This window comes from Peromyscus californicus, unplaced genomic scaffold, assembly GCF_007827085.1.
Source record: "Peromyscus californicus insignis strain IS unplaced genomic scaffold, ASM782708v3 Scaffold_13__1_contigs__length_99412109, whole genome shotgun sequence".
Taxonomy (NCBI): Eukaryota; Metazoa; Chordata; class Mammalia; order Rodentia; family Cricetidae; genus Peromyscus; species Peromyscus californicus.
This window is the reverse complement of record NW_026294424.1, coordinates 15,737,780-15,744,834: the sequence shown is the minus strand read 5'-3', so window position 1 is coordinate 15,744,834 and position 7,055 is coordinate 15,737,780. Positions and strand designations below refer to the sequence as shown.

Here is a 7,055-nt window from a genome sequence, read left to right as displayed (position 1 = left end):
CATCAACATCCGGGGTCGTGGGTCGGTAGCCTACGGAAGCCCGCGCTGGTGTCGCCTTGCACTGCGTTGGGCCGTAGCATCTTAGCGGTTGTACTCAAAAACGGAGGTCTGGGACCTAACGCCGGTTGAGCGGGTCTGGGAGTCGGCCCTTGGGCGAAGCGGCACGGCGAGGTGAGTCCTGACCCGGCTGCCGAGTCCAGCTGCGTGGGACTCTCGCGGGGTGGGTGTTGGGGGTGGGTAGTGGGCGGCGGCGCCCCTAGAGCGGGTAGAGAGGTAGGAGCAGTGTGGGGTCGAAGTAGAAATTACAATTCCGACTGAGCTGTGTGCCCTCCACTCTTACTGTTTTCACACTTCATCTTCCCGTTGGAAACTTCTCTTAGTTTCTTCTGCTGGCAACTGTTGTCAAGTCAGTCCTCAGCTCCTTACTAACGCTGCCTGTGTTTGGGGACACCCAGGTGATACCTGCCATCCCACAATATGGGGAAGCGGTGGTTCTTTGACGTTGGCGTGGACGGAGACTTGTGAGGCGGCTAGGCTTGCATTTTCACCTCTCTTCCTTGGTTCAAGTGTTGGGCTGTTGTTATTTTGCTTAGGAATCGGGTAAGTTTCTTTAGTCAAGACCAGAGCCAGGTGAATGTGAAGTTACGAACTAAGTCACAGCAGAGTGAATCTAGACAGACAGTTTTGGTTTCATCTCCCCTTCCTGAAAAAAAAAAGTCCACATTTGTTTCATCTCTAGTATAATAATTTATAGTGTTTACCATAGAACACTTGCTAAAAACTTCCCCAAATTTGAACCAAATCAAAAAGCAGGGAGAGCAGTCAGTTTTTCATCTCTACAAATTTTAAAGAAAACAATATTGTTCTAGAACTATCATATATTGTTCATTAAATTAGCACTTCTCAATATTTAGTGTGTGTCAGGCATTGATGAGTTGGTAAGCTAGCGAATAATGGGTTTCTGTCGTTTGTTTCTCATTTTCTAGCATGGGAGATTATACAAATGAATAATTACGAACTAGGGGCTGGAGAGAGTTGGTTCATTTGTTAAGAGCACCGGCTGCTCTTCTAGAGGACCAGCAGTTAGAATCTCAGCACTCACATGGAGGCAGGCTCTCAACCATCTGTAACTAGTTCTAGATTTGACTCATGCACAAACATACACAAAACATCAACACATAATAATACATATTAATAATAACACATAATAATAACATATAATAATTATAGTCTTGTAAAAATTCCCAATTGAATATTACTAATAAAGCAGTTAACATTTATTACTTAGTTTTTGCTAATCATAATATGAACATAAGTTCATATTATGTATGAATTCTTCTGTATTAAGAATTCTAATCCTTATGAGTCAGATTCTGTAGATTGTGTAGTAAACAGATGTTGAGGTGAAGATACAAAGAAGGAACTGAAGAACTCAGGAGTTGGTCAGAAAAGGTGTCCTAGGAGAGGTGACACTAAAACTGGTATTTAAAGTGTTTCTAGGATTTCATTATGTAGTAGGGAGAGTGTATCCAATCCTTAGATGGTCTATTAGTGCTTTTTGGTGTGGTCAGAGGACAAGGTATGGTGGAATCAGCAGCAGGAGATTGGGTCTATGAAGGAGAGAGCGTTGGTTCAGAGAATGTTGCATGTGTCTCAAAGAAGGGTCCGAGCTTTTTAAAAATAGGTTTGGACTTTTTTGGTCTAAAACTCTATGTGTAGCTTGGCTGATCTAAAAAAAATGCTTTATTTTTATTTTATGTATATGACTGTTTTGTCTGTCTGTGTGTCTGTGTACCACATGGGTGCAGTGCCTTCAGAGGACAGAAGAGGATATTGGATCCTTTGGAATTGGAGCTACAGATAGTTGTTAACCTGCATGTTTGGGAATCAAACTTGGGTTCTCTGGAAGAGCAGCTAGTTCTCTTAACTGTTGAGCCCTCTCTCCAGAACCCTGGCCTTGAATTTGTGATCAACTTGCCTGAGCCTCTCAGATGCTGGGAGATCAAAACTCTTTGAGGTGGTAGACTTTCTATTGGAATCATTTGAGGGATGTCTGTTTTTCAAGCAAATAGAGCATACAGAGATGAATTCCAATGGAATTAAATGTTTGAGTGGACCAGAAAAAAAGTAGAAGAAAACTTAGGGGAGTAATTGAATAATTGGTATAATTTCTAAATGCTGCAAAGAAACTAAGTTTATGTGAAAGAGAATGCCACTGAGATGTTCTACTTAAGCAGGTAGACTCTTGTGAGGAAGTGGCACTTCTGATTTGACTTGAATGGTGAAAAGAAGAGAGCTACACAGTGATGTCCAGACAGAAGCCTGAGGCAAGAATGAGATTGGCCTGTGTGAGGGACAGAGAGGCCAGTATAGCTGGTGTACAAGAAAACTGTGCCAAGAGATGAAGTTGGAGAGGAAGGAAGAGGTCAGTGGGACACAGCCTTGTAGGCAGGACAGGACAAGGCCTGAAGTGCCCTTGTTATTATGGTTTCTGTGTGGAAAAGTTATTGTAGGGGAGTTGATGGGATGAATATGTAGCCTCCAAAATATGTAGACATTTCCTAATCCTCAGAACCCAAGTATAAACTATGTGGAAAAAAGAATATTTATAGCTGTAATTCAACTTAAGATGAGGTCAAACTGAATTAGGTGGGCCTTAATCCAATGACTTATCTTTTTTTTTCCTTTTCTTTTTCTGGAGTTGAGGACTGAACTCAGGGCCTTTAGGCAAGTGCTCTACCACTGAGCAAAATTCTCAACCCTGACTGTCATCTTTTTTTTTTTTTTTGGTTTTTCGAGACAGGGTTTCTCTGTGTAGCTTTGCGCCTTTCCTGGAACTCACTTGGTAGTCCAGGCTGGCCTCGAACTCACAGAGATCTGCCTGGCTCTGCCTCCCGAGTGCTGGGATTAAAGGCATGCGCCACCACCGCCCGGCTCTGACTGTCATCTTTTTAAGAAGAGAGAAATTTGGTCTTAGACTTATAGCGAAAATGCCTTATGAAGAAAGCAGTAGATTTGAGTAATCTTCCTACATAAACTGGTAGCATAGCAATAGAGAAGGAGGGGTTTGATTAGAAGTACCTATTTATATGTCCATTAATAACAACAATTTCTCTTCTAAAATTGTATTATTATTGTATGTGTATGTATGATGTGTGTATGGGTGTGTGTTGGTGGGTTTGGGTGCATGCCATGGTGTACATGTTGTAGTCAAAGGACAGCTGATTGAACAGTTAACTGAATGAGATGCTGTTAAGAAGCTGTGTAAGGTAGTAAGTGATCACTATAACTAATAGCACAGATTGGGATTATAGGGAAAGATGGAGTTGACTTGACGCAATAGAGTTCTTTTAGAAGAGGGAACCTCAATTGAGAAAATGCCCCCACCAGATTGGATTGAGGGCAAGCCTTTGGTGCATTTTCTTGATTGATGATTGATGTGCGAGGGCCCAACTTATTGTGGGCAGTGCTGCTACTGGGCTGGTGGTCCTGGGTGTGATAAGAAAGCATGATGAGCAAGTGGTAAGGAGCAAGCAAGTAACTTCTGCTACTTCTGCTCCAATTCCTTTCTGTAGATTTCTGCTCTGAGTTTTTACCTCTATGACTTCTGCTCCAATTCCTGTCCTGGCTTTTCTCAGTGATGTCTTATAAGCTGTGAGCTGAAATAAATTCTTTCCTTCCCTACTTACTTTTGGTCATGGCACTTTGTCACATTAATGGAAACCTTAACTAAGACATAACTGGATTAGATAGAAATGAAGACCTTGCAAGGTGTATATTAATGAAAGCAATATGCTCTTGTATTTTGGAAGAGTTTAGAACAAGATGTTCTCAACCTTGGTACTGTTGGTAGTTTGGCCTGGATAACACATAGTGTGGAGTGCTGTATTGTGTCCTGTATGTTTGGTATCTTGACTTGGGTTTACCAGATGCTAGTAACAATTATTATCTTTTCCATACCCACAGTTTGTTACACTAAAAAATATCAACAGACATTTTTAAGTGGTTGAGAATGACTAGTTTAGACTTTTTAATAAGACACATGTTTAGGTATTAGCTTACTGAGTGGGAAAATGTTCAGGAATGGATGGGTAACTTTCCTATCACATCAAGAACTGTGTAGTGAGTGTATTCTTACTTTGTCTTAATGATTCTAATGCATCTGTAATAATTCTTTTTTATATTTATGTATTTATTTATTTTATGTATATGAGTGTTCTACCTGCATGTATGCCTTTATGCCAGAGGAGGGGGCCCTCAGATTACACTATAGATGGTTGTGGACCACCATGTGGTTGCTGGGTATTGAACTCAGGAAGTTCCTAACTGCTGAGCCATCATGCCAGCCCTTTATCTGTAATTATTCTTAAGGCTCATTTTTCCTTGCACTGATGCCATCATATCATATCATATCATATCATATCATATCATATCATATCATATCAGACCTTCTCTGTTATTTGCTTTCCTCATTGCTGTGACCTAATACCCAACAAAAGCAACTCAAAGGAGGAATTTATTTTGGTTCCTAGTTCAGAGGGTATGGTCTATCTTGGCAGGGAAGTCATGACCATTGGGGTGGTTCCCTCCTCTGCCAACAGCTGAAGCTTGATATGCAGCTTGGTTCTATCTGTGGGGATCAGGAGTTAGAAGACTCTTGAGGGAGGTACCTCTGGACTGTTTCCCTTAATGGCCACCTCAGTTACCACCTCTACTTCTGCCAACCATGTTTTCTCTGCAAAGGTTCGCAGCCTCCCAAAATGTGGTAACATCTGGGGACATTAAGACATGCAGGCCTCTGGGGATACTTGACATTTACAACATATTGCTGAAGAGGATTTTGGATGTAGATATGTAGAAGATTGACTTGAATCTGTATTTACCCCATGTGGTGACATTTTGTATATGCTCTAACAAATAAAAAACTTGCCTGAAGAACAGAGAGCCAAGCCAGCCACTAGTTAACCGTAGGGGCCAGGCAGTGGTGGCACACACCTTTAATCCTAGCACTTGGGATCTCATGCCTTTGCTCCCAGTACTTGGGAGATATACAAGCCTTTAATCCCAGCACTAGGGAGGTTGAGACAGGAAGTGGTATGGCTGGGCAGAGAAAGGAATATAAGATGGGAGGAGAAAGGAGCTCAGTCTTTTTGGCTGAGGAGTTGGTGAGGTGAGAGGCGGCTGTATCTTGTTCTTTTGTCTCTCTGATCTTTCAGCATTTACCCTGATATGTGGCTCCAGGTTTTATTAAGACCAATTAGGATTTGTGCTACAGCCCCATATGGTAGCCTAGTAATTATTTTGGAAACAAAACAAAACAAAACTCTTATTACTTTATTTTGTATTTTATAGACTTTTCCTCATCAGAATCGTATAGAATACATAATTTAAAATTTCATTTAACTTTATGATTCTTGGGTTCTAGATAAAATCCCATATATTTTGCAGATTTCATTTCTCTGTAGATGAGGGAATTAGCTGTAAGGCAGCAGCTCTTAATGAGTTCAATGACAGTTCTGGGTAGACATTGAGCAAGTTGTATACTTACTCATCTAACAGCTTGTTGGGAGGCACTGTTGTAGGTATGTAGATAATAGGTTTTATAAAATTGATTAGATAAAGATCAAGAGGTAGGTGAGAGTTAGAGAGGGTGAGAGTCAATAAGATAGGACCTAACAGGAAGGATTTGGATTTTAGATCAGTCTAATTTGGACATGGCTTTAAACTTGAGATCTTTCTGACTCTAATTTATGAGTGTTGGGATTATAAGATAGTGCCATCACTCCCAGCCTCAGGTTCTCTCTCTTTTGTGTTTCATGTGCTATGGCATATTATTCAGACTTTAAAAAAAGAAATTTTGTAATCTGTGACAACATGGATGAAACAGGAAGTTATGTTAAATTAACCAGGCACAGAAAGATGTCACAAGTTTCCACATGTGGAATCTAAAGCAAGCCAATTCTAGGAGACAGAGAATAGAGTAGTGGTTTCTAGGAAATGCGTCATAAGTAGGAAGAATGGGGAGATGGCATATATTGTATGTTTCCAGATTTCTACAAAGGTGAATTCTTGTTTTTTTGAGACAGGGTCTTAATATGTGGTGCATTCTGGCCTTGAACTCTCAATCCTCCAGTTTAACCTCCTGAGTGCTGGGATTATAGACATGAGTTCTCAGAGTTGGCCAAGAGTAAATTTCAGATTTCCTATAGAGGTGATAAATATATTAATCTGTTGATTTGATGATTCCATTTATTCATTAATAATAACATTACTGTATACCTATAATGTATATAATTTGTTATTTTGTAATTAAAATTAAGACCATTTTAACTGTGTGTATTGGGCTTCTGTGGTTTTATCTTTGGCACAGTGGCTATGCCTTAATCTACTTCTATTTCAGCCAGCAATTGTGACTCCATAGTTACAGGTTTGCTTCTGGCAGGAATTCTGTTCCCACAGGCACTGGCTCTGTTAAAGGTAGTTTTAACTAAATCTCTATCATTTTATTTACAAATAAGACTGGAGGGCCTGGCCATGGTGGTGTATGCCTTTAATCCCAGCACTCGGGAGGCAGAGGCAGGCTGATAGGCCGATCTCTGTGAGTTTGAAGCCAGCTTGGTCTACAGAGTGAGTTCCAGGACAGGCTCCAAAGCTACACAGAGAAAAATCTGTCTTGAAAAACAAAACAAAACAAAAACAAAAAAAAACAAAAACCAAACCAAAACAAAAAACCAACCAACCAAACAACAACAACAACAAAAAAAACCAACAACAAAACAAAACAAACAAAAAAGATTCAAAGGCTATGGTGAAAATCTGCTAGCTTAGCTTAGAGAGCTTGATAGCAACAAGCTAACCTTCTCTCTTTGTTGGCATCTCTGAAAGACCCCTTTCCACTCCACCAAACCAGCAAAAAGCTGTGCCACTCAAAATCCCTCCCTAATAAGTCTTTATCTTCCAGATGCCCTCTATTGCTCTATGCTTACTTTCTGTCAACTAGTTGCTAACTCATCCTCCTGACTCAAGGTTAGTTTTATTTAATTAACACAAATGCA

The 7,055-nt window shown here is 40.4% G+C and overlaps 1 protein-coding gene across 3 annotated transcripts in view; it reads left to right on the top strand.

Moving 5' to 3' along the window:
• Nucleotides 1–56: 56 nt before the first annotated feature.
• Nucleotides 57–7,055, top strand: part of Asb3 (ankyrin repeat and SOCS box containing 3) — a 154,929-nt gene continuing 147,930 nt past the window's right edge. For all 3 annotated transcript variants that reach the window (XM_052734553.1, XM_052734548.1, XM_052734551.1), the window contains exon 1: nucleotides 57–171. The gene's annotated coding sequence lies outside the window, so the exon portion shown is untranslated. The remainder of the gene's footprint in view (nucleotides 172–7,055) is intronic.